Raw genomic sequence first — 26,716 nt, forward strand, 5'->3', positions numbered from 1 at the left:
GTGACCTGTTTTTTTGTACTAACCAGAAAAACCGAAGAAGGTACCTTTATACTAGCTCAATGAACGAAAGAACAAATTTGAGTGTTCTACTTTTTATACCAAACAAAGAAGAACCATTTTGTACTAATCAAATAAACGAAAGACCAATTTAACTAGCTCAGAATTTATATACGTTTTGTACCAGCGTGAAATGTCTTTTTAACCAGCTCAGTAGTATTCAAATAAACAACTAGTTCAGAATTTCTGTACTTTTGTGCCATTCAAACAAATGAAAAAAACCAAGCAGGAAAAGAAAAGAATTTGTACTGACCAGGAAAGGCGAAGAAGGATTTAAATAAACGAAGGAATAAAATTGAATAGAAGTACTGGGTGAAAGATCACTCAAATTTCTGGTTAGTACAAAAAACAGGTCACTCAAATTTATCCCATCGTTTGTTTAAATAGTACAAAAAGGTACAGAAATTCTCAGTTAGTTAAAATGGACCTTCTTCGGTTTTTCTCTGGTCTCACTCATGTTTATGCCTTCGTTTATTTAAATAGTTTAAAATGGTCCTTTTTGCTTTTTCTTTTGTTTGTTGAAATAATACAAAATGGCCGTTTTTAGAGTTGACACAAATTATAAGTCCTTTGTTAATTTGAATACTCCAAAATGGTGCAATTTCTTTGTTTTTCTCGGTGGTACAAAACTAAATACTCCATTGCTTATTTGAGTAGTAAAATTATAAAATAGTCCTTCTTCGCCCTTCTTCTTAGGTTGGTACAAAACTGAATAGACAACTCAAATTCCGAGCCAGTTAAATGCCTTTTCTCATTGGTGCAAAATTGAATAGGTCACTTAAATTTATTCCATCGTTTGTTTAAATAGTACAAAAAAGGTACAGAAATTCTCAGTTAGTTAAAATGGGGCCTTCTTCGGTTTTTTCTAGTTAGTACAATTTTGTTCTTTCGTTAAAATACTCAGCTACAAAATTGAATAGCTCATTCATATTTATGCCTTCGTTTATTAGACTAGTTTAAAATGATATAAAATAATCCTTTTCTTTTGCTTATTCCTTTGGTTGTTGAAATAATACAAAATGGTATAAAATACTCAACTTCGGTTTTTCAAATGCATTACTTCGTTTAATTGATTTTAGAGTTGACACAAATTATAAGTCCTTTGTTTATTTGAATACTCCAAAATGGTGCAAAACTAAATACTCCATTGTTTAAAATAGTCCTTCTTCGCCTTTTGCTGAGCCATTTCTCATTGGTACAAAATTGAATAGGTCACTTAAATTTATTCTTTCGTATATTTAAATATTCAGCTAGTTCATTTTTTCTCGTTGGTATAAAAAGTAGAACATCGAAATTATGAAGTTGTTAAAATGATCCTTCTTCGGGTTTTTCTGATTGATACAAAAATAGAACATTTCAGTATTTCAAAAGTTACATAATTGTCAATTTTCGTTTGTTTAAACAGTACATAATGAGCTAGTTAATGTAGCTCTTCTTCTCTTTTCCAATTGGTACAAAAGAAAATAATCCACCTAAATTTTATTCATTCTTCACTTATTTTTTTCTGGTATTCCTTCGTTTATTGGAGTAATACAAAATGGTATAAAATGGCATTTCTCATTGGTATAAAATTTATCCTTTCGTTTGTTTAAATAATACAAGATGATTTAAAATTCTCAGCTAGTTAAAAATGAAACATCTTTGCTTTCTTTCTCGAAGTAAGCCAGTCATATTTATTCATTCTTCACTTCTCTCTGCTTGGTACAAAACTGAATAGGTCACACAGGTTTTGTTTAAAGTTATTAAGGCTTAAATATTTGACCTTTGACCTCGATAGTGAGTACTTTTGGAACATGTAATAGTTGATGACCAGTTACTAGATTTGGAAACAGCACCTCAATACGTTGCTTCGTTTTCGAGTTATTGGGTTTTAATTATTTTGACCTTTGACCTCGATGATCAGTACTTTTTAACATTTACTAGTTGATGACCTATTACTAGATTTGGAAACAACACCTCAATCCGTTGCTCCGTTTACAAGCTCTCGATGGTCATTATTTTGAAACTTGTAGTAGTTGGTGGTCGATTACTAAATGTGGAAACACCACCTCAATATTTGGCTCCGTTATCGAGTTTGACGTTTGACCTCGATGATTAGTATTTTGGAACTTGTAGTAGTTGATGACCAGTTACTAGATTTGGAAACAGCACCTCAATATGTGGCTCAGTTTTCGTGTTATTAGGTTTTAAGTATTTTGACCTTTGACCTCGATGGTCATTATTTTGGAACTTGTAGTAGTTGATGGCCAATTGCTAAATGTGGACACAGCACCTCAGTATGTGGATCCATTTTCGAGTTATTAGATTTTAAGTATGTTGACCTTTGACCTCGATGATCATTATTTTGGAACTTGTGGTACCTGATGACCAATTACTATATTTGGAAACACCATCTCAATATGTGGATCCGTTTTCGAGTTATTAGGTTTTAAGTATGCTGACCTTTGACCTCGATGGTCATTATTTTTGAAACTTGCAGTGGTTGATGAACAATTACTAAATGTGGAAACAGCACCTCAATATGTGGATCCATTTAAGAGTTATTTGGTTTTAAGTATTTTGGCCTTTGACCTCGATGACCACTAATTTTGGGACATTTAGTAGTTGGTGACCGATTACTAAATGTGGAAACAGCACCTGAGTATGTGGCTCCGTTTTCAAGTAATTAGGTTTTAAGTACTGTGACCTTTGACCTCGATGACCACTATTTTGGAACTTGTAGTAGATGATGACCAGTTACTAGATTTGAAAACAGCATCTCAATATGTGGCTCAGTTTTCGTGTTATTAGGTTTTAAGTATGTTGACCTTTGACCTCGATGGCCACTATTTTGAAACTTGTAGTAGTTTATGACCAGTTACTAGATTTGGAAACAGCACCTCAATATGTGGATCCATTTAAGAGTTATTTGGTTTTAAGTATGTTGACCTTTGACCTCGATGGTCATTATTTTGGAACTTGTAGTAGTTGATGACCAGTTACTAGATTTGGAAACAGCACTTCAATATGTGGCTCAGTTTTCGTGTTATTAGGTTTTAAGTATGTTGACCTTTGACCTCGATGATCAGTACTTTTTAACATGTACTAGTTGATGACCTATTACTTGATTTGGAAACAGCACCTCAATATGTTGCTTCGTTTTCGAGATATTAGGTTTTAAGTATTTTGACCTTTGACCTCGATGGTCATTATTTTGGAACTTGTAGTACCTGATGACCAATTGCTAAATGTGGAAACAGCACCTCGATACGTGGATCCATTTTCGAGTAATTAGGTTTTAAGTACTGTGACCTTTGACCTCGATGGCCACTATTTTGGAACTTGTAGTAGTTGATGACCAGTTACTAGATTTGGAAACAGCATCTCAATATGTGGATCCATTTGAGAGTTATTTGGTTTTAAGTATTTTGCCCTTTGACCTCGATGACCACTAATTTTGGGACATGTAGTACCTGATGACCTATTGCTAAATGTGGCTCTGTTTTCGAGTTTTAATTTTTGACCTTGATGATCAATTGCTAAATGTGGAAACAGCACCTCGATATGTTGTTTCGTTTTCGAGTTTGACCTTTGTTTACGATGGTCAGTAGTTTGAGGACATGCTTATGTCATTTCTGCTATGTTAAAATGTTCAAAATAGGGGTTGAAAAAGTAATCATAAAAGGGAACGAGTTCACCCCCTAAAAAGTGTTCATAAAAGGGAACGAATCTTATGTATTATCTGCTCTCCTATGTAATTTCATTAGGGGTGGAGAAAATGAATACACCCCCTGTGCTATGTCCGCCATGTTTCGTAGTCTCTGTCATGTTGAAATAGGGGTTGGAAAATATGCTCATAAAAGGGAATAAATTCACCCCTAAAATGGAGGTTGTTGTGTTTATTATCTGCTCTACTATGTGTTCGTAACTGCTATGTTGCATAGTCTTATGCTAAGGGGTTGAAAACGAATACACCTCTGCTATGTGTTCGTAATCTTCTGCTATGTTAAAATAGGGGTTGAAAAATATGCTCATAAAAGAGAACGAGTCCACCCCTAAAATGGAGGTTGTTGTGTGTTACGTAGTCTTATGCTCTGCTATGTGTTCATAGTCTCAGTGTAATTTCTGCTGTGTTAAAATAAGGTTTGGAAAATAAGCCATGCTCTTTTATTAGCTGTGCTATGTATTATCTGTTCTGCTGTGTGTTCATAGTCTCAGTGTAATTTCTGCTATGTTAAAATAGGGGTTAAAAAATAAGCCATGTTCTTTTATTAGCTGTGCTATGTATTATCTGTTCTGTTGTGTGTTCATAGTCTCAGTGTAATTTCTGCTATGCTAAAATAGGGGTTGAAAAATATGCTCATAAAAGGGAACGAGTTCACCCTTGTTATGTTACGTACTCTTATGTGTTATCTGTTCTGCTGTGTGTTACGTAGTGTTATGTGTTATCTGCTCTTCTATGTGTTCCTAATTTCTGCTATGTTCAGAATAGGGGTTGGAAAATATGCTCATAAAAGGGAACGAGTTCACCCCTGAAAGAGTGTTCATAAAAGGGAACGAGTTCAATTTGCTCTTCTGTATGTTCGTTATGTTACGTAGTCTGATGTTCATAGGGGTTGGAAAATATGCTCATAAAAGGGAATGAGTTCACCCCCTAAAATGTGCTCGTAAAAGAGAACGAATACACCCCCTTAAAAGTGCTCGTAAAAGGGAATGAATACACCCCTAAAATGGAGGTCGTAAAAGGCCGTGGGCTCACGGTGCAAGGTGGTCATTTTCCCAGGGGCTTGTGAGTTGATTAAAACTGAGCCAGATCGATCCATTTTCTACTACTGGCTTATGCAGAGTATAAGTCGATTGTTCTTTTACCCACTGTTGCACTTTGTGTAAAGGAATAGATTTCTTCACAGCTCTCCATAATGCAGTAGCAGTTGAAAACGAGGCAGGGTGTGAAGGGTTATAATAAATAGCGGCCAGCTTCTTCATATTTTATAATCACACCATCTGTCGACAACTTTACGTTTTCGTGGTGGCTCCTCCTCCTCCTCTTCTTCCTCCTGTTTTGGATCGGCGGCAGCGGCAGATGATGTCAGCTTACGAATATATTCTATACGTTGTGGGTTGCCTATATACTCTAAAGGTATATTGGATTTTGCTAACAGTACAGCAAAGGGTTCCCAACCTGTAGGGGGAATATTTTTCTTGCGATACCTGACAAAATCTGCTATTAGATCTACTATATTAGCTCCAGGAATTAATTTATTATAAATATTAACATTACCACTGTCATCCCAATGAATGTTGGAATTTTGTTTTAATCTACGTAATAAAGGTCTTGCTTTACGCAGACAATTTTCGGGAAGAGTAGATAGCATTTCGTCGTCCTCATCCTCCTCCTCCTCCTCCTTCTTAGTACCAAAACTAGTTGATGTTGTTGCGGTAGGTTTTTGCACAATGTGTAAATATTTTTGTAACACCTCTTTATAGCGTATCCATTTTTCTTCAACACTCATATTTTTATTATTTAAAATATTTTTCATCTCATCATCTAAATTAGATATAGTTTGATATTGGTGCAATTTTTCTGGTGCAATTAAAACAAGCTTTTGTGCATGCTGCATAATTATTTAATTAAAGTAGATAGTATACCTCCAATAATAGGTGCAAGCAAAGCAGTAAGAAACCCACCTTTTTGTACAATTATTCGTTTTTTCTTTTGTTTTAATGATGGACCTTTTTTCGCTAAATACCTCAATTCCTTTCTATATCTTTTTAATCTATTTTTCTCTTTTTTATTTAACGGAACATTTCCTTGTAATACGTTATAGGAACATTCACAAATAGAACGAATTAATTCGGGATCAGCATTTTGTAAAATTGCTTGGCGTACTTTGGGTTTTGCCTTTGCTAAAAGTTTTAGTAAATGTGCACTCTCTTTGCTAATCATTTTTTTCTTTTTGTAGCTATTATATTAAAATTGAGTATTAAAATATATCAGTTATTGAGATTATTTTTTTACCGGTACATAAACATAATTGTAAGAATCTGAGGGGAAAATTTTTGTTCGAACACGATGTTCGTCGGGAGTGCCCTGTTTTAAATCAAAAACCAAATAACTATGAGGATCTTGTGTTGCGTCCTGATAGGCTTCCTGTACAAATTTTGTATTACCAGCATATAATTGGCGTGCTAGGTAATTAATTTTAGCCTGGTCTCTGGGGTTTTTAAAACATATTATATAATGGCAATTTAATGATATGTCTCGCATACCTTTAGCTTGATGAAACATATTTTGTGTTATAAAAATAACACTTAAATCTCGGTGGTGGCTACCTTTAGTAAAAAAGTCAACAATTCGTGTATCACATTCTCGCATTAAATCGTCAATAATTACCAGATGGGGGCCAGCTTGTGCTGGAAAATCATCTATTTTGGGGAGCCCTTCTTTAAATGTACAACCTGAGGATAGAGTTTCATACAGAGGTTGCCACTCACCATAACACCATACTATATTTTTCCATTTTTCGGCATAATGTTTTAAAAACTCTTTTACAAAATATGATTTACCACACCCAGTGGGACCAGCTATAATACAAGTAAATGGATGTTGAAACTCCATATTCTGTTACACCACAAAATAATTATGAATATAATAACATATTATTATTATTATTACTTTTCAGGCATGTTTACAACTTTACATAATTGAGAACAAGTAATTATGGTCCGCTGAATGCACGGCAAGTGAAGCTGGAGTTTTCGCCATGTACAAACACAGAAATTTACCTGACCATTACTATCGTCATCTGACGAGCGAATAAAACACTGACGAATACCTTTAAGAGTATCTGACAATGATATTTTATAATTTTCACTAATGAAAAATTGTGTAGGCAATGAAGAATCTGTAACAGCGTTAAAGTAGTTTTCAATATATGAATAATATGATAGAAAAGTATACCACTCATCAAGTGAAAGACGAATACGATCAGAGTACTTATGTAAAGTGATAATAACAGAAAATTCTCCCTCATCATCGTATGCTAGACCAACACATACCTCGAGTTCATTGAAATAATAATAATATTGATTTAAAATTTGATTATCCATTTTTTTTACTCTCTACTTAATTAAAAACTATCGTTTCTACTAATACTGTATTTACCCTATCCGATTTCTTTTATAACCGTAGGGAAGTGTATCAAAATTTTCTATTCGTTTCCTTTTACTAGCAGTAACCTGATAGATTTTATGCGCCTCCGGCTTAGTAATCAATTTATAATCTTTAGTACGTACAATTTGTCGACAGAGAGGAACGCTAATAGAAGGCGAATTATTTAAAATCATATCTTTCATTTGTTCAAAGTTAACATATTTTAATGTTTTATTATTCAGTGTGATTCCCTTGATTTTACATACTGTCTTTGTTTTACCATTAAGAGTGTTAACAACGGAATAGCCGTAACATTTCGGGCCACCAGCACAAAATTCTTCGACATATGCATCCGGACCATATTCTGCCAACTCATTCTTCCATTCCCCTAAATGCACTCCTATTTTTAACTGTGGCTCACCAGGCGATTGAGTGTAAATAATACTATCGGTATCATAATATAACACACGCTCGCCAAGTAAATCCAAATAACGAAATAACTCGAGGCGAGCGTGTGTCGTGGTGTATGCGGCGATTATCACGTTAATGTTTTTAGCAGGAGCAATAACGCTCTCATTAACACTCCAGTTGAGCACACGGAATTTGTCGCCGATTGGAATACACGAATTAACCTCAATATTCGGATTTGTTAATTTATCGAAATACTCCTCGGGAGTTTTAATGATAGCGATTTGCTCCATGTTTTCTCTTTGTGCGAACTTACCACACAGACTGTTTACTCCTAGGTTTGAAATTCGTTTCTTAGGTTTGTTGCGCATAATCTTTTCCCGGTCTAATCGGATACCCTCTTTCTCATAATACTCCTGTTTGAACTGGTCTTTTTGTTGTTCGGTGACGCATCCTGCAGGCCAACCGTTACACTCAGTCTTGATCTTCATAAACAGGTTAATGTATTCCGTGAAAAGACCGCCCTCTTTCTTTTCAGCGTCATACATTACAACCTCATAGCTCCACACTTCGTGTTTTTCTAGCACTCTATATCCTTTCTCGACAGCTACCCGCACTTCGTCTACAACCCACACTCCAGTCAAAGCTCTTTCCCATTCCGAATGCCTGCACTCTTCTTCTTCATTCAGAGTGTCCGCGCACGTTCGGCATAAGGGGAACAATAATTTTCCACCACTCCGATAGGGCAGCACCGGGTGGTAGAGATTGGCCGGTGGTAAAATCGAACACTTTATTATTCCCTCAAACGCTGAAATATCGGGACACTCGTCATCACCAACATAAACTTTCGGATGACCCACAGGATATTTTCCCACCTTACAACAGTAAGGATAGAGGGAGATTATATCTGTATACATGATACGTTCTCCCTCTTTCGTCTTTCTGTAGAGTTTCACGTTGTCGACTCTACCGCCATACAGGGCATCCCGCGGGTGAATTGGAGTTTTTTTAGTCATGATGTGGTTTTTTACAAATATACTCACCGGTGGGTGTTCTTTTAAAAACTCACGCCACCGGCATTCCCACATTTCATGAACTATATACCCCAGCTCTTTTAACCGGATAATTTTATTTACACTACTTTCATAACGCATATTAAAAGTAGTGTACGCGTCATTATATATGGGGTTGTCGCGGCCTGTGGGGTAACACTCCCTGCACCCGTGAAATAGACACCCTTGGTACTCCCAAACGTGTTCTTCACCATTATAGTCTGCATATCCATCCACTTTATATCCTCCTCTCACCACAACCTCTCGCCCGTTACCAGAATGTTGAATTCGTGTTTTCAATCTGTCGGCTTCGTACACGAGCCATTGAACGGCGCCGACAGATTGATTATCACGCCACCGGTAGCCACTATGTGGGATAATACCAATGGTGTCTGCGTGCAGGAACTTTTTTCGATACATTAAGTTGCACGCGCTGGCAATGCTTATAGTCTCCACGAACGGGTTGACGCCAGATATAGCCTCAAACTCCTTCATGAATTTACGCAAGCATTGCGCAGCACGTCCACATCGTTCGTACAGTATTTTATAAGTTGTTCTTTTAAAACGAAACCCGTCTCTCCGAGTGTTTCCTTTTCCTCATTGTACCAACGCAAAAACTTCTCTTTCTGTTTCTTTTTCAAACCCTCCACATCGTAATACTCGATAGCCGGTAAAGCACCCCTATACTCCTGATTAGCTTTTGCATTGAACAAATGAGGGAAATGACCCTTCGAGACGGGCAGATCGAACGCGTCGACTAATTTGGCCAAAGGCATCGGCAAGAAATTTAGACTATCGATAAATTTTAAGTATAAATAGTCCATCGATAAAATTTTGCACCCCCGCATAATTATTCGCGGTGTCCACTCTTTATGAAGCATCATTGCACGTAAAATAAAATGGGCGTCGTAGCCCTTTGCGTTATGGGCCACGACGACTATTTTATTTATTTCAGAACGCCTTTGTGCTAAATAGTCTAAAAATTCACCGATGCATTTGTCCCCGTAAAATACATGTGTTCTATCGCCGCATACACCACACCGTTCAGTCTCACTGTTTTTACAACGGTAGCACACCTGTTGGCTGACTAACAAGTTGGGCTCATGCTCAAAAATACCTCTGGCTATCTCTTTGTCTTGGCGGCACTCAATATCGTAAAACACTAATAGCCATTTCTGTGGGGTACGCATTCGGCATGGTTGTATATAACATAAATGGCCTGACGGCATCATATTATTACACCCCGTGCAGAATACCTCCCCACAGACATGTGGATTCCGCCCTTTTTTCACGACGTAGGCTTTACGACATTGAGGACACACCTTCAGAATAGCGCACAATGAAGCCTTATGGTTTTTGAGGCACTGAGGCCCATAAAAACATCTATTGCATTCCCGGCAGTATACTACACGCTCCGTAATTGTGCATGGTGGTCTGTACTGGCATTTATTGCATAAAGCTTTACACTTCCCTACGTGCCTGTCTTTGGTTTGAAAATTTTTGTGACATTCTTCGCAGTAGTAAACACATGAAAAGGCTGCTGTTAGGCTAGTGATCACGTTATAATGGTTGTTAATATATAACAGATTAATCTGTTTGCCATGACCGTGACCCTCGAAAAATATTTTTTCCCCCGATAACCCATCATACACGGTGATTTTATAGTCCGCTAAATATGCCTGAAATTTTTTTTAATTCCGGTATCCCCCCGCCATTCTCTAGGCTAACACCAGCCTTTTCACTTAACTCGGATACCTTTTGAAACATATGTTTTGGGCTTTGATTTCGATATCTATCTCTTTCTTTTTTATCATTTTTATGTTCAATAAGCCCTATAGCCACCACCAGAGCTTGACCCAAACAATAGTATTCAGGGTTTTTAATGACTAAAATACCCCTGTTATGTTTTATGTACTCGTTTATGTCAGAAAAATTCTGTTTCACCCGTCCCATACCGATAGGTAATTCGACGTGGTGAAAATAGAGAATAAAGCGATCTTGATATAAGAATGAAGTATTTGATTGAATTACTTTTTCTAACGCACCCCACACATTTTCAGCAGTCATATTATTAGCAGTTCGAAACGACAAATAGAATGGTTTATCTGGGTGATTTTGGTTTATAAAAGTCAACCCTACACGATGATGAGGGAGCACACCTCTCATTACATACCGTACCAAATCATTAATACCATTTTCTACCCATTCAAGGGGGTTTTCTCCCTCGGGGGGAGGAGTTAATTCAATTGTCAGTAAACTCCCATTATCTTTAAACTGTCTATAATATTGCTGAGATTCAGATATTATATTAAATCGCTCCATTTTTTTTGCTGTTTATCTAACTTTTAGAATATTGTTGTCTTCCAACTATAGAACACCAATTAGTGTTTTTTCTAATAACCTATTATTCTTAACGTTCAACGATTATTCACTGTAACGCTATATTTTTTTTTTGCAAAATTCTTCTCGAAAAAATCAGGTATTTGCAAGAAAAAAGTAATTGGGACTGTTCCAACTATAGAACACCAATTAGTGTTTTTTCTAATAGCCTATTATTCTTAACGTTCAACGATTATTCACTGTAAAGCAATATATTTTTTTTGCAAAATTCTTCTCGGAAAAATCAGGTATTTGCAAGAAAAAAGTAATTGGGACTGTTCCAACTATAGAACACCAATTAGTGTTTTTTCTAATAGCCTATTATTCTTAACGTTCAACGATTATTCACTGTAAAGCAATATTTTTTTTTGCAAAATTCTTCTCGGAAAAATCAGGTATTTGCAAGAAAAAAGTAATTGGGACTGTTCCAACTATAGAACACCAATTAATGTTTTTCCCAATAACGTATTCTTTCTAAACCTGTAAATAGAAAAAAACGGAATTTTACTTTGCAGATCCTCCACCGAAAATTTTGACAAAGTTAAAAAATGCTTATTTAAAAAAAATCTATATTCGGCTTATTTTTGGACGCTGTGACGCGTGGTTTTCACGATCGTATTCAACTCGACGTATATTTCAAAAAATAATCTATCTTGGGTGAGGTTATGAGGAACACTTAAAATCCACCACCGAAAATTTTGACAAGGTTAAAAAATGCTTATTTTTTAAAAAAATCTATATTCGGCTTATTTTTGGACGCTGTGACGCGTGGTTTTCACGATCGTATTCAGCACAGCGTATTCTTCAAAAAATAATCGGTCTTGGGTGAGGTTATGAGGAACACTTAAAATCCACCACCGAAAATTTTGACAAAGTTAGAAAATGCTTATTTTAAAAAAAATCTATATTCGGCTTATTTTTGGACGCTGTGACGCGTGGTTTTCACGATCGTATTCAGCTCAACGTATATTTCAAAAAATAATCGGTCTTGGGTGAGGTTATGAGGAGCACTTAAAATCCACCACCGAAAATTTTGACAAAGTTAAAAAATGCTTATTTTAAAAAAAATCTATATTCGGCTTATTTTTGGACGCTGTGACGCGTGGTTTTCACGATCGTATTCAGCACAGCGAATTCTTCAAAAAATAATCGGTCTTTGGTGAGGTTATGAGGAACACTTAAAATCCACCACCGAAAATTTTGACAGTTAAAAAATGCTTATTTTAAAAAAATCTATATTCGGCTTATTTTTGGACGCTGTGACGCGTGGTTTTCACGATCGTATTCAGTACAGCGTATTCTTCAAAAAATAATCGGTCTTGGGTGAGGTTATGAGGAGCACTTAAAATCCACCACCGAAAATTTTGACAAAGTTCAAAAAATACTTACCATTAATTCGCCAAAAATTCACTTCACTGTTCTCACACACTGCACACGATGTTATCTTTTTGAAATCCGACGAATAACTGACTGAGAACTGCTTCGAACCTCACCCCTTATATAGTGTTCTGCTTTCCTCTGATTGGCTAAAATAAAACTTTTTTTCATTGGAGCAAAATCTACAAGTCAAGTATCTCATTGGCTAAAATAAAACTATTTACTATTGGCTCCAAACAAAAACGACTAAGATATGTGCTAAATATTTTCTAAGTTCATTTTTGGTATCCAAAATTCGTAAAATGGTCCATATCTCGAAAACGGTAAAAAATATCAAAAAAAATAATCGAAAAAATCCCCCCGTACCTCACCCCTTGCCGTTTTTAGACATGAAGAACCCATGGAACCATGTTTTAATCTTGTACGCCAAGGGTGGGGGGCCACGGTGACCCCCAAAAAAAACATAACACATTGAAGTGGTGTTTCCCGGCTTTCATGGCATCATTGCTAGAAATACTCCAGACAAATCGTGTAAGTCCATTTTCGGCTGTCCAAAAATCATAAAATGGCCCATATCTCGAAAACGGTCAAAAATATCGAAAAAATAATCGAAAAAATCTCCCCTTTATGAATCCCCTTGCCGATTTTCCACATGAAGAACCCATGGAACCATGTTTCAAACTTGTACGACCAGGGTGGGCCAAGTTGCCAAAAAAAAAATTCGGATCGTCATATCTCGAAAACGGTGAGAGATAGAAATAAAATTTTAACGGCATTCGATTTAGGATCATCAAATGTATAATCTACCCAAGTTTGGTAAACATCGCCCAAGTTTCAACCGGTTTTTTCGAAAATCGAAATTTTTTGCCTCTAATCCGTCATATCTCGAAAGCGGTAAGAGATAGAGCCACATTTTTGACCGGTCTTTCCAGAGGAGTACACATATAGAGAGTTTCAAAAACTCAGAAACCAAATGGGTCGAAATTTTGAAAAAAATTCGAATCGTTATATCGGGAAAACAGTGAGAGATAGAAATAAAATTTTAACGCCATTCGATTTAGGATCATCAAATGTATCATCTGCCTACGTTTGGTAAACATCAGCCAACTTTCAACTTTTTTCGAAAATCGCAATTTTTGACACAGCTTAAAGAACAAGTTTTCAAGGAGTTCCACCGCTTTCTGTTCTCATGTTGAATGAATGGGCTGGAAAATAAGCCATACTCTTTTATTAATTCTGCTATGTTTAAATTGGAGTTGGAAAATATGCCATACTCTTTATTAGCTCTGCTATGTGTTCGTAAAGTGCTCATAAAAGGGAACGAGTCTTTGTGTAATATGTGCTATGTTATGTGTTCGTAAAGTGCTCATAAAAGGGGACGAGTCTTATGTGGCGCGTGGCATGTGTGCGGTGTGCGGCGCAGATCAATCAGCGCAGAGCGTGCGCGTGGCCGACCAATCAGCGTAAAGAGGGAGGGTCCTGCGCCAGCCAATCGGTGCGTACGGGGCGGGGTCCGCTGCCAGCCAATCGGAAGGGAGTCCCGCGCCAGCCAATCGGTGGGGTCCGCTGCCAGCCAGTCAGCGCAGTAGATAGGAGGTCGTAAAAGAGCGTGACCAATCGCCGTTAAGAGGGAGGGTCCTGCACCGACCAATCAGTGTGAAGGGGCGTGGCGGGGGGCGTGGCCAGCCAATCAGCGTCAAGGGGCGTGGCCGGGGGCGTGGCCGGGGGCGTGGCCTGCGCCGACCATTCAGCGTCAGGGGGCGCGGCCAGCCAATCAGCGTCAAGGGGCGTGACCGGGGGCGTGGCCAGCCAATCAGCGTCAAGGGGCGTGGCGGGGTCACGTGACCTGCGCCAGCCAATCAGCGTCGAGGGTTTGCGCATGCGCAGTAGGAAAAAAACTTCCCCCAAGTGACCCCACTCTACTCCCGATTATCAATAATAATTCAATTTACTAAGATCCTCGTATAGAGAAATGGTTGATATTATATAATAAGTTGACACAAGAAGTGGAAATACAACAAATAAACAGCCACGTAACTTTTCAAACTATGTAAGCATACATATAAATGTATATACAGAGAAAGAAAAAAATCAAGAGTATTTTAAATTAGTAGGCCTAAACTACACACCATATAACCAATCAATAGAAAGAAACCAGAAGTCAGTAATCAATGGGTATAGTCTGTACGATCAATGAGCAATAATCAAGCTTCTGGGAATCTGAAATCGTAGTGTACCTTCTCGTCAGTCCCTCCAATGGTGGTTTGAATATCGTGAAAAACGGTAGTAAGTTGTTCTGAAATACCGGAAATACCTCCACGAATTGTATCCCTCGATGTCTCAGTTAGTACATACGATCGAAATAAGTGATATGAACATTGTATGCTTTCATGAGTTTCAGAACCGGGGAGGTTCAAAAAAATTTAAAAACAAAAAAAATCTTGAAGTAAGAAGGAAGAAAGAGACAAGATAGAGAAAGCGGCGCCAACGAAAGGTGGAAGATTGAGGTAATATTCACTACACATACGAGTGATTGAATTTAAATATATAACAACTCACAGCCAAAAATATTCACATATGCCGAAAGAGGATGATTTACTTAAATACGTAAACTCAAAAGTTATCTCCAAAACCACAACGAGTCCGTGCCCGCAAGGGAATTTTCAGAAAGGCGAAAGCTTTAAGGAAATTCCCCTTCCCGCTGTATCCGGTTGAGTTCTTGGAGACGCCGGCCATACCGGAAGGTTGGTGCAGAATCCTAATTTGGAATTTCAAAAAATATCATCCGACCTCTCAGAAAACTAAGTAAGGCCAGAATAGTAATGAAGCTAGAGTAAATATAGTAGCTAAGATATCCCTAACTAATAATTTGCCAAAATAAAAAAATAAAATAAAATAATTTTTGGATAGGTGATTTCAGTGACCAAACATCACCGATGGCTACCCTGCGCAGACATGCCAAGGTCTGTGACGTCGATTAATTTACATCATCATCTTATTAAACTTAAGAAAAGAAACAAAAATACTTAAGAGGACTAGGGGTCGACGTCCGGGTACGCAATTTACCTAGATATTAATTTAGTAGTGGTTGATTTAATTCGATAGCCCCATCCGATCTATTAGCTGCATGAACACTGTACGGTAAATAATGTAAGCAACGTAGAAAAAAATCTCGGAGGGTCAATGAATGTTAAAGGTACAAATGACCTAACCTGTACATTCCGATGATCACAGGATATAGCAGTTATTTTCTTAATTAGCATTTCCGTAAACCTTCAAAGGTAATTCCTACATGATACTACCCTATCTGATGAAATTCTTAAGAACTGGAGCTGTTAATATGAGATACTTAAATGTGAAGTAACATATAATTCCCAACTACACACTACTATTCAATAGCAAGGTCGGTTGAATGAATGTATCGGTATAGAAGTCAAAACACGAGAGATTTTCAGTAAACATATTCATATTCTCAATATATAATATACATTGCGCCTATCCATTTAAGTACAGGTGTCCTATCATCTCATTCATTTTATATAATAATCGTATTATTACTATATCATTACAATTATTCATTATTTACTTATTTCCACGCGAAGTAATATTTTACAGACACCCTATTACATACATTTACACGCAGGCCATACACATATTATATTATGCACTAATAAATCTATAATTATCACAATCCGTCACGCTTAAACTGCTACACGATAACATTTATCGATCCACGGACTCTTTGTTCCGAAACACCAAAATTATATTTACTTCGCAGTTTAAAAAAATTATACGTGTATTTACTGAAAGTTAAATTCTCAACGATTATTTTATTTCTGATTTGCTGATAGAACTGAAGCAAGAATGAAATCTCTCTACAGCAACGGGAAAAGAGAATTTAATATTGCATTTCGAAACAAACAGTAACATCATGTAGGCTTACTTCTACTAAGAAAATATGCATTCTTGATTTCAGCGGATATTTAAGTTTCTAATTGAGGTAACGAGCTGTAATTTTCAATACTACAAGATCTCATGCTACTTCATCGAAACGCATAGTCATATGAACCGAAAACCATGTCCACGGGATATAATTTGAGAATAAGGGGCCAAAATCAAACAACCTAGATCGCTAACTCATGCAATGACGTAATGTCAACAAACAGTTGATTACCGAAAACGGACACGATGGCGCTGTAGTAGAGAAATAATTCACTTTGTACTAAAATATACCCTTACACTTATTAATAAGGACTAACATTTACTCTTGTTTAGTGTACTTTGAGTTAGACAAATGGTATTAAATTAACACATAGTAAATACCATTATGCCTAACAGTAGAATCACGCGCTCACACAGAACTACTAACTACATACACCACTATAAGTACTACACATAAAACTACTAACTAAACAAGCACCCTTTATTATATGCATGTTAAAGGCAAGTATCTGATATATTAGATTTAAAACATATTACTCCCTTGTCGGTATATAATGTTGGCTCTATTGAACTTTAGGGGGACAAAATGAGATTATTCCTAGGTCCAATTGACCTGGCCAATTATTTAAAGCATGTTTACTAGAATTTGATGCCCCGGGGCACCCTAACAAGGTTTATTGAGGGACCTTTCCTCTAGGAGGGGAAAAGGTCCTAATAACGAATACTATCTAGCCCATTCCCCCGCTGGAAATGGTTCAATTCGGAAAGTGAATAGGAACTCTTTTTTGTTAGATTAAGCTGGCATTCTGATAGTTAACATTACAACTATGAAACCTACTGTGTTTATCCACTTACTGATTAATTTTAAAAAATCACATTTATCAAATACACGAACGAAACAGGTTGTATTTTCCCTAATCGTTAACTGAGTTTTATTGTTTGCAAGAAAAGGAAAGTAAAATCACACTTCAATTCTGTTTGTGCTAGCTTGGCAGCAACATGGCGTCCTGTAAACCGGAATCTGATATTCCTTATTTCTCTTTGGTTTTACAGTTCTTTCAACAAGAATATAGGTTTGCTGGCTCCTAAATAATCATATGGCGTTTATTATAAGATTGAACTAACTTATACCTTGTTTTCGCTCAAAATCCAAGCCCTTCCCAGCAAATATGTGGCAGGAAAAATCACAAGCTACGCCTTCTGAAATGTTTTCGGTGAGAATGATAACATTGCGTCGAAAACGACAGGGATAGGAGGATTCCCCCAACCAGGGCGAAATCTTTCAGCAGCGGAAATCACAAAGCAAATAGAAATTGGTGAAATATCAGATATAACCGGATCTGAAAGTGACTATGGACTAGTAATAGGGGGTGAGGGAAGGTTTAGTTACCTGGCGAAATTCTACATTGGTCTGAAATTAAGAAAATTTATATCCAATGGCGGAACTATGTTTCCGTATGACGTCAGAATGGTAAACCTTGTAACCATTCAACTTGTATATGCGAAAATGGAATTTACAATTAATCAAAATATAAATAAATATGTTATTCCGTGAAAATATGATTCCTAATGAGACCTTTCGATTCATTACATTTAATTTGAAGTAAAAAGGATAAATACATCGTGTAATTAAACCGAAATCAAATATTAAAAAAATTCACTAGGTATAGGGTGAGTAGAAAAAAGTTGCCACTACTCTCAATTGTAATGGTACATTACAATTTTCGACCGCTTTTCCATGGTGGGGTCTACCGTTTAGACTGCCCCCAAATTGTTTTCGCTTTAGCCCAATTTTCCTTGTTGCACAAATGAAAATTTGTGTTGCACATTTCTGAATATCCATGCAGAAACGATTGACACCATTTTCCTCCTATTTTGACAAGCTTGGGGTGCTACCGTTTAGACTGTCCTCCACTTCGTTTTCGCTTTAACTAGTTGTTAATTTTTCCACAAACGAATTTAATGTTTCGTATTTCCGCACAAACGACGCACAATTTTTTGACACTATTCTCGACCAATTTTCACAAGGTGAGAAGCTTCCGTTTACACAGCACTCACTTTTGTCGTTTTAGTTTATTGTTTGTTGTTGCACAAACGAATATTTGTATTGCACATTTTTGTGCAAACGATTGAGACCATTTGCGACCAATTTTGGGAAGGCCGAGGGGCTACTGGTACGACAGCCCCCTTTTTTGCTCTAGCTCATTTTTCGTTGTTGCACAAACGAAAATTTGTGTTGCGATTTTGTGTACAAACGGTTGACACCATTTTCGACCAATTTTGAGAAGGTGGGGGCTACCGTTTAGATAGCTACCCACTTTTTTCGCTCTAGCTTATTGTTCAATGTTGCACAAACGAAAATTTGTGTTGCACATATCTGCACATACGATGCACAAACGATTGACACCATTTACGACCAATTTTCACAATATGGAAGGCTATCGTTTACACAGTCCCCTAAATTTATCGCTGTAGCTCATTGTTCATTGTTCCACAAACAAGAATTTGTGTTGCACATTTCTGCACAAACGATGCACAAAGGTTTTTCACCATTTTCGAATATTTTTCCAAGGAGGGGACTACCATTTATGCAGCAACGTTAACCAATTTTGACAAGGTGACAGGGATACCGTTTGGAAAGGCCTTCCATTTTGTTTACGCTGTAGCTCATTATTCTTTGTTGCACAAAGCAAAATTTGTGTTTCACATTTCTGCACAAACGTCGTACAAGCGATTGACACGGCATTTGTCCAATTTTGAGAAGGTGGCGGGCTACCGTTTACATAGCCTCTCACTTTCTTTTTGCCCTAGCACATTGTTTATTGTTGCCCAAACGAAAATTTGTTTCTGCACAAACCATGCCCAAACTTTTGACACCATTTTCGACCAATTTAGAGAAAGTGTTAGGAGGCAAAACTTTATACAGCCACCCACTTTGTTTTGGTTCTAGTTCATTGATCATTGTTCCATAAGCGAAAATTTGTGTTGCAAATTTCTACACAAAGGATGCAGAAACGTTTGACACCATTTTCGACAAATTTTCCAAGGTGGTTGGCTACCGTTAGAAAGCCATCAGCTATGCTTTCGTTCTAGCTCATTGTTCGTTTTTGCACAAACGAAAATCTGTGTTGGAAATTTCTGCACAAACGATTAACACCATTTTCGATCAATTTTCAGAAGGTGGAGGAGCTTTCGTTTAGACAGCTTTCACATTATTTTCACTGTAGCTCATTGTTCATTGTTGCACAAACGAAAATTTTTGTTGCACGTTTCTACACAAACGATGCCGAAATTTTTGACACCATTTTTGACCAATTTATACAAAGTGAAGAGGCTAAGGTTTGGACAGGCCAAACTTTGTTTTCGCTTTGGCTCATTGTTCGCTCTTGCACAAACGTAAATTTGTGTTGCGCATTTCTGCAGAAACGATGCACAAACGCTTGACACTATTTTTGATCAATTTAGAGAAAGTGGTTAGGCTTACGTTTAGAAAGGTGCCCAGTTTGTTTTGGTTCTTGCTCATTGTTCATTGTTGCAAAAACGAGAATTGTGTTGCGGGTTTCTGCACAAACGATGCATAAACGTTTGACACCATTTTCGACCAATTTTGACAATTTGTGGTCTATCGTTTTGACAGCTCCTTAGTTTGTTTTCGCTCTACCTGGTTGTTCTTTGTTGCACAAATGAAAATTTGAGTTGGACATTTCTGGACAAACGATTCACAAACGGATGACACCTATTCCGACCATTTTGAGGAGGTGGGGGTGCTACCGTTTAGACATCCCCCAGTTTATTTTCTCTGTAGCATTTTGTTCATTGTTGCACAAACGAAAATTTGTGTTGCACATTTCTGCACAAACGATTGACATCGTTTTCGACTAATTTCAACAAGGTTGGGGGGCTACCATTTAGACCTCCACCCGCATTGTTTTCGCTTTAGCTCATTGCTCATTGATGCACAAACGAATATTTGTGTTGCACATTTCTGCACAAACGATGCATAAACGATTGACACCATTCTCAACCAAATTTGACAAGATTCCCGGCGGGAGCTCTTTTTTTCGGATTCCACGTTAATAAGTAAGTCCACGTCTCATATAGCCTCGCTGCTGAATGGGACGTAAAACTCACGTCAACTCAACTGAACTCAAATTTGACAATTTGGGGACTACCGTTTTGACAGCCACTCACTTTGTTCTAGCTCTAACTCATTGTTCGTTGTTGCTTAAACGAAAATTTCTGTTGCACATTTCTGCACAAACGATTGACACAATTTTCGACCAATTTGGGAAGTTGGAGATCAACCGTTTAAATATCGCCTACTTTGTTTCACTCTAGCTTATTGTTCAGTGTTGCACAAACGAATGTTTGTGTTGGACATTTCGCCGGGTCGGGGGTGGGGGGCAAGATTGTCCACTGATGTTAGAATTTGAGCTATCCTGTTAGTGTATTTCGTACAAAATATGTTTAAAAAGCAATTTTACCAAAGTCATGGGTAATTGCCTCTATCAAATAACGGTCCTATATAATATGCAGATATAAGAAAGCTGAAAAATGATGTAAATTTCCAACCACGAAGATAATAAATTTTTGTTTGAGGTAAGCAGAGCCTTGTAACACTGTCTCACAAGTCTAAGGCTCCTCTTTCATTGTTTAAATTTAAGATTTACAGTTGTATTTCGTGTTAATGGAGAGCAAATTCTCACAGGAAATTAAACATAGAATAAATTTGCCAACAGAAAGGCAGTAAACCTTCTGCGAGTTATTAAATGTGCAGCTCATAACATCAAAACATATGTTTTTATTTCTTCGGTACTGTTTCAGCGTCACCTTTCCCTCCATACGCCCATAACAGTTCCCATGATTGCAAATCGCTTTCTCTTCTACCAGAAAACACAATGTATTTTCATATTATATGAAAATCTGAAACGTCTGAATTATGCTCCCAGGCTAATAGTCCAGTCAACGTACACACACACACACACAAAAAGACAGTTTACCTTGAAAACAATGCAATAGAAATGAAACACGCGCTAAAATGATGCTGAGCACATTCTAAACAAACCTGAGAAAGTCCTCAAGAATATTCAATCTGGAAGGTCGTTAAATCCAACATGGCCGCTGTTGCTGGTCATTTACGACAGACAAAATAACAGAGTAATTATGTGACTTTATAACAAAATTATAGGTTCAATATTCCTGATAAAAGTTGTTCACCACTATGTGTCCTTTCCAATAAGGCATTGAACATACCTCTAATATACAGGGCATTTCAAAAGTCCTCTGATATAGGGTAACTCTGTTATTATCAGAGTTGCAATAAAATGTAAAAGATTAAACCGTCTACAAATATGATGTTTTCAATCTAAAGTGAAGGATTTTCTTTTTAAATCGGACGAGCACAAACGACTGTACACTCTTCATGCGCCCAATGTTAAATGAAAATGCAACGTTGCCATTACCGGAGGTGGATAAATTTTGTATGAGTATGATGAAAGGGAGCATGTTTGAAACCGGAGCTGGCTGTCGACACGTTAGCGTAAAAGACAGTAACTTCATTCACTTATGTTGTGGGTACCGGTAAGTATCAACAATGCCTTTTCATTTACCATTGGACGTATAAAGAGTGTATAGCACAAACGACTCATCCGATTTAAGAAAAAAAACCTTCATTTTAGATTGAAAACATATTTGGAGACGATTTTCCCTCTTACATTTTGTTGTAACTTTGATAACAACAATGTTATCATTTGTCTGAGGACTTTTTAGACATCCTGTACTTTATTCATTATCTGCACATAGTAGGTCGTTAATGCTTCTTGTAAGTGTAAATGTAACTCTGTTTGTAGTTATTGTTTTGAAATTGCTGATAGCTTAATACTGAACTGTAAATGATGATTGTAATTGTATTTATCTCAGAAGGAATGCCAAGGAATTCAGAAAAGGAGTGAATTATGTTTAGCTGCACTAACAGCCAAACCTGGGAAAAGGTGCATCAAGAATACCGAAGGAAGTATGCGAATTTCAGTCAAATTAAGAAGGATACGCAATCTAGAATACCGTCCGATGAAGAGACATCTGGAAGTATTCTTCTTTCAAATTCGCCATCATTTCATTTTACTCCTAACTGTTTGTTTTGTGATGAGCTTGATAGATATAACGGTAAGTGGAAGGATCACTGTCTAATTCCACTAAAAGCTAATACTTCTCAAGAAACAATATTGAAATTATGTGAACAACGCAATAATGATTGGGTTATGACTGTAAAAATTTGCATTGAATATACCTGATATTTGCGAAATACTCAGTATACCAAACTATTTCCAAGTATATTTTAAAACAGAAATGGGTATGGTAGGAAAGATGAGGAAGCGGATGTCATCAGGTGAATACGAACCGATGAAAATGGCAAGCCCACGCAGAATGAAAGGGATAATACCTGCTTGGGAGTAGTTTAGTATTTGGGAATGAACGGTGAAAGCAGGTTACCACATTGATTTACTAAAGGTTATGGAACAAGAGCTATGCTATTCAAAAGAGTAAACGTACTCTGTCAAACACATGAAAGTTAAACTATTGGAATTGTTTGCGGAATGAATTACTATAACTGAAATAAATGATGAAGTAGAGTTGTTACTTTCAAAGAGACATCTGCTAGAATCCTTCAAGAGTTTTGTGAGGAGAACATCGGAAAAGGTATTGCGCCTCAGAATATGAAACGCAATACCAGTGACGGTACAGGTTGTCAAATAGAAAGCTGGAACTAGAAACATATTGCATCTGCAAAGCCCAAACCAAACTGTAGTGGCGCTTGCATCACTTTTGGTCGAGCTAACTGGATTATACACTGACACAAGAAAGCTATGTTGGTTTCCGTACATTTCTATCGGTATAGTTTCGTGCGCGTCCGAATCGATTTCTGTGGGTCATCATCGTTATTTTTCGGTATTTTGATTAATATATATGTTGTGTCAGTGATGTTCAGTATATTCTTGTTTTCGTTAAAGTTGAAATATAAAATATCAAAGTATTTGGTGCATAAGCTACTTCTATTAATCAAGAGATAATATACAAAAGTGCTATTATGTGTGATATTTAGTGTTGTTTTTTAATTAGTGAAAGAGAAGCACCATCTCATACTATGTGCATAATTTAGTTCAGCATCAGGTTACAGGTAAAGTACATCAAAAGTAGCGCAGTACAAAGGTATATTTTTGTCTCTCCGCAACCATCTGATGTTACCTATGCTAGTTTTTCCCACCTCAAGCTTTCTTTTGCAGGTAATGATAAATTTGCGTTATGCGGGACTCGCCAGTAACGGTGAAAACGTAGACTTTTACAATTATTGAACACGCCCGAACCTAGCGACTGTGAGTGTGGATTTCTTTCCGTAGTAACTGGCGTCCTTGTTCATTAGCATTTGACCATTAATTACTGAAAGTCAGAATCGAACCACGCTACTGTAATAAATTGGCTGCCCGAACAACGACGGATGTTTCAGTAGGGGTAAAATAATTTTTTGGACTACGCTACTTTGTATATTCAATGCCATTTTGTTAACTTGTATATATATTGTGTTTTGTAGTGTAATATATAACTTCATCATGTCAACCACTCGTGAAATGGAAACATTGCTCGAAGCAGTGAAAAAGTTGTCCGCGGACTTAATTGAAACTAACCAAGTGTTAAAATGTAACCATATTGAGTTAATTGAACAAGTTGACAGTTTAAAAACAGAAGTAGCTGAATTACGCGAAAAGCATGAAATCTCAGTTCAAGAACTTACAAACTTTATGCAAAGAATAGAAACAGAGTTTAATGCTCTTAAATTAGAAATTAAAGTTGAAATTGAAAGCATGAGACGAGAACTCACTGAATTCAAAAGAGAAGTAAATGATCCATTTAGTGAAATGAAAATTCAAACAAGCAATCAGTTGATTGAAACGCGAAATGAGTTATCACTAGCGATCCAGCAGGTTGAAACCCAAAGTAGCAGTTATCTAACTCAAACAAAGCATGAGTTTCAACAAATTTCTAACGCGCATGACGGTAGAATTATGGATCTTGAAGAGAAAATATGTTGTAACGAAAACTTGTTAGTAGATATCGAAAGTAGGATCAAGCCCACCAAGCACAGATACTTCAGTGTATGCAAGAATAACTGTGAACGAAAGTAGTGTGAATAATTGTGTCACGGAAATTGACCGTATTAATCAATCATTGCCTTTTCTTAAAAAAAAAACACACAATATATCGTTTTAGCAACAGTGTAGTAGAGTTAACTAATGACAGAGAGAAAGAATCAAAGCAGTATTCAGATTCAGAGTACTGTTTTGGAGGTTAAAACTGAAATTAGTAGCCTGAAACAAGAGTTAAAAATGTTACAAATGCAACTCACACTTACCCAAAACCAAATTTTGAATCTGCATGTTGAATCCAGACCCAGTAGCGTCAGTAATATTCGTAGTGTGACCAATCCATTATATAATAGTGTAGCTAATACTTCCCTAACTCGCAGTTCTACTAGTCGTAGTAGTAGTGAGAGTACTAATAGTAGCTGTGAGACTAACGTTAAATCAAAACTAAAAGTAAAAATCGCAGTCGTACCAGTCGTAGAGAATCGGTCCAGATTAAAAATGCTAGACCCATTAAGCGCAGTGATATTGAATCTTTCGAAAAGTTTTTAAGTCATGATAGTGAAATTACCGCATCTAACTCTTTGGCATCATTTGAGAAAAATGTAAAATTAATGCAAATTCCGGAAGCACAGTATTTAGACATTTTAGATTTTTTGATGCAAGGATCCTCCAAATCTTGGTTCATTACTCGTAAACCCGATTTCAAATCGTATAATGACTTTGTGTTCGCTTTCAAACAACAGTTGGAATCTCCACAAGTTGTAGCAGGAAAATGTCTGTATTGCAATCTAAAAGGTATGACCCTAAAGTTGACGGTACAGTTTACCAATTTGTAGCTGATCGTTATCATAGAATTCGAGAGTAGGATAAAAATGTTAGTGAAGCATTTATATTGAACACAATCAAATTGTTGTTACATTACTATTTCCAAAAACAATTAGTCTTGTTGCCCTCTTTGGATTTACAGACCATGTTAAATGTTGTTCAAAATCTTCAAACATTGTCAAAAAATAATGAAAATTTTAAAACGAATAATGCATTTCATGAGAAACAAATGCGTGTGAATCAGGTTAATGTTCAGGAGAATCATGTAGTGACAACAGGTAAAAGAACCGCAACATCAAACTAAAAATAAAGGTAAAAGCAATTTCAAAGTAAAGGTAAAAATCAAAATTCCAAAATAAGGGTAAACCTAAAAATGTCCCAGACAGCATGTGTGCTTGCTGCAAGCTTGCCTGTCGCTTTTATTTGATTTTATATCGTTTTCGGTTATACAGAAAAGCTTATTTCTGCTTAGCGGAAGCTGTAGTGTGGACAACCCAAGCTTCACTTGCGAGACCCTTTTGTTTTTAGATTGAAATAAAAAGCCAGTGGGCTTTCGATATTCAATTGTTCTCAAAAACCATGTGACACTGACCTCTTAACTTTCGACGACATTGTACTGTTCGCGTTGTTAGCGTCTTTTTAGCATTCACCTTGAGTATAGGACAAACTTTATTATTTTTTTTTCGAAAAATTGTGCCGTCTAGTACTCTAGTTCCACGTACCTATAATGTCGCTCTTTATTTCCTCATATTTCGGTAAGCATGAGGCACAACGAATTGTGGTATTTATGTATAAAGCATAAATGTGAATATAGATGGCAGCAAATTCCAGCCTACTTATTTCGGGAAAGAATACAGAATTGTTGCAGATATTTTAGTAGAAACTATAAGTTTAACGTATAGTATAAAACTTTATCTGAATGCTGCGTTTAAATTTTTCTACATTTTTATATAAAAAGGTAGAAATTTCAAGTACTCGCGGCTAATATAGGAAGATATTGGATATTGGTAAGAAGCAACGTCGCGTTGCTTCATACCTTATCAACAAACCTAGCCTCTCTTGTGTCTGTTATTGTATCAGCGAGGACCGGGTATTGCTAAACGTACCTGTGAGCATGACACGAATACTACACTTAGGGGATTGACGAAAGTTAGCGCTTTCGAAGGGTTCCTTGATTTTTGAACTTCATCTAATCATCTTTTCATCTTCATTTGAGCTTCGGCCCTAGTACTCTTCATCCTTATGGCGGACTCAGGCAATGCTCCCGGACATTCGAATCTGGTTCAAACATCTCCACTAAATATCGGGCCACACGGTCGGCAAAAAACGCAACCGCGTATTGTTACCGGCACTGCACAACTATTACAAGCTACCACCGGTGTTCCAACTACTTATGCAAGCTGTGT

Source organism: Thermobia domestica, chromosome 6, assembly GCF_964235325.1.
Source record: "Thermobia domestica chromosome 6, izTheDome1.hap1.1, whole genome shotgun sequence".
Taxonomy (NCBI): Eukaryota; Metazoa; Arthropoda; class Insecta; order Zygentoma; family Lepismatidae; genus Thermobia; species Thermobia domestica.